This window comes from Fukomys damarensis, unplaced genomic scaffold (genome assembly GCF_012274545.1).
Source record: "Fukomys damarensis isolate Sample0158 unplaced genomic scaffold, DMR_v1.0_HiC HiC_scaffold_7, whole genome shotgun sequence".
Classification (NCBI taxonomy): domain Eukaryota; kingdom Metazoa; phylum Chordata; class Mammalia; order Rodentia; family Bathyergidae; genus Fukomys; species Fukomys damarensis.
Genome location: NW_022900919.1, coordinates 10,939,168 through 10,940,963, shown reverse-complemented (window position 1 = coordinate 10,940,963; position 1,796 = coordinate 10,939,168). Strand labels below are relative to the sequence as shown.

Here is a 1,796-nt window from a genome sequence, read left to right as displayed (position 1 = left end):
GGTCCTGGCAGCCTGGGACAGGACAGGAGGTGGTTGTGGGTGTGTACTCACTAGCACTGCTTGGAAGCCCTTGGTGGAGGAAGCTGCCCCCACTCAGCCCTGTGCATCGGAAGGAGGCTTGGAGTGGAGCTGGAGACGGAGCTGGAAGCCCCCACACCCCACAAGTGGGATCCCTGGGCTTCAGTGAGCAATCCCATGAGCCTCAGCGGCAGTAGCAGAAAAATAACCCCACCTCAAAGTGCGGCCTGCGCCCAGCTGCTGCCCGCTTGCTCCCCTCCGGCCACTTTGGGGGTTGACCTTTGAGAGGAGGACTTCTGAGTGTCCAGGCCAAATTCTTTGTCTTCCACTCCCTTTGTACCCTTCCTAGCTTCGGGTGCACATTGAGTGGAATGGGAACCACATCCCCAGGATGTGAAGTCAGGGCGCCAAGCCTGAAAAGGTAGATAAACATCAGGGCGGGAAGAGAAGGTGATTTGCACACTTCTCACCCAAGTTCGGTCCCAAGAGACACAGATTGGAATTTCTGGGGTCTGGGGCTGGAGGGGAGGGGAAGGGGAGGGACGGGGCTCCTCCTCAGCCACCTGCCTGTCCTTCCGCAGCCTCCGGGACTGACAGAAGCCAGCACCCAGCACAACCCAGAAATGTCTTGCCTGTTGTCCAACTCCTCGAGCTCCTAGGACCGGGCAAGAACAGAACATTTTCTCTAAGCGAGGGCAAGGCAGCACACACACAGCTTCGAAAACCCCATTTAGCACCCTGCCCTTTGCCACGCCACTCCGGTCTTCTCTTTGGATTTCAATATTGATAAAGTGCCCATTCTTTCACATCTTTATGATTACAGCTGCAAATGAATACATCTTTCGACTAGGGGCGCGTTTCAAGCGGTTCGGTGACAGTAACTTCCCAGGGCGGCTTCTCCCTAGGATCCGCCCTCCTCCCCTTTTAATGGTGGGACTTTTCATAATGTGCACAATACTATTAAAATTTCATATTAGCCGTGTGTATGGTGAACTTTGTAATGGGAAATTCAATAGCTGCTGTAAATATTAATGGAATATGAAATGAAGCCACAGCCTCGACCAGCCCTGACAGTAAAACCCAGTGAGCATGTGGCGGCCCCAGGGCGAGAGAGGCCTTTCCTCTTGTCGCTCTCGCTTTATTACATTAGCGCGGGCCTCCTCGCGCCGGCGTGGGCTCAGAAGCCGAGGCGCCGGGTCACCCATGACAAATGTCCCCGTGTCTCGCCAACAGGCCCCGCCTGGCCTTGCCACTCTATCTGCCCAACAGGCCCCCGGAGAGCGCTTGCCGGTGTCAGTTTCAGGTAAAGAGCTCTTGAAAGCGCAAAGTCTTCTAAGGGGTCACAAGGGCTCCAGTACCTCCCAAGCCCCGCGCCGGGCCCCGAGGCAGGAGGTGCGGGAGGTTTCGTAAGCCGAGGGGAGAAGCCCAGCGCTTAGTTAAGGAACCCCAGGCGAATTTCAGGCTTGAAATCTCCAGTAGGGTGGCCGGACTCCAACCCCCCACCCTCACCCGATCCCTCCCCATGCCCTGTCGCGCAGGGTGGGCCTCGGGTTTGGTGGCGATCGGGGCGCCCGGCAGGGTCAGGCCCGGGCTGAGGTTTCCGCCCAGCTGCCTGCGCCCGGTCGGTAGCCTCTTGGCCCAGGGGCAGCCCCCGAGTTATTTCAACAGGCGAAGAGATCGCTGAGGGGTGGCAGGCGACGCGGGTCCCCTACGGCGCTGGGAGAGCTCGGGTTCGCCCGGGACTCCAGCCCGCCCTCGTGAAGGGGAAGGGACTGCGG

General features: G+C 58.7%; 1 long non-coding RNA gene across 1 annotated transcript in view; it reads left to right on the top strand.

Annotated features, from left to right (window-relative positions):
* The first annotated feature begins 1,193 nt into the window (after nt 1-1,193).
* LOC117285206 overlaps nt 1,194-1,796 on the top strand; it is a 5,604-nt gene continuing 5,001 nt past the window's right edge. Inside the window, exon 1 of the long non-coding RNA XR_004516179.1 lies at nt 1,194-1,321. This is a non-coding gene — a long non-coding RNA (uncharacterized LOC117285206). The remainder of the gene's footprint in view (nt 1,322-1,796) is intronic.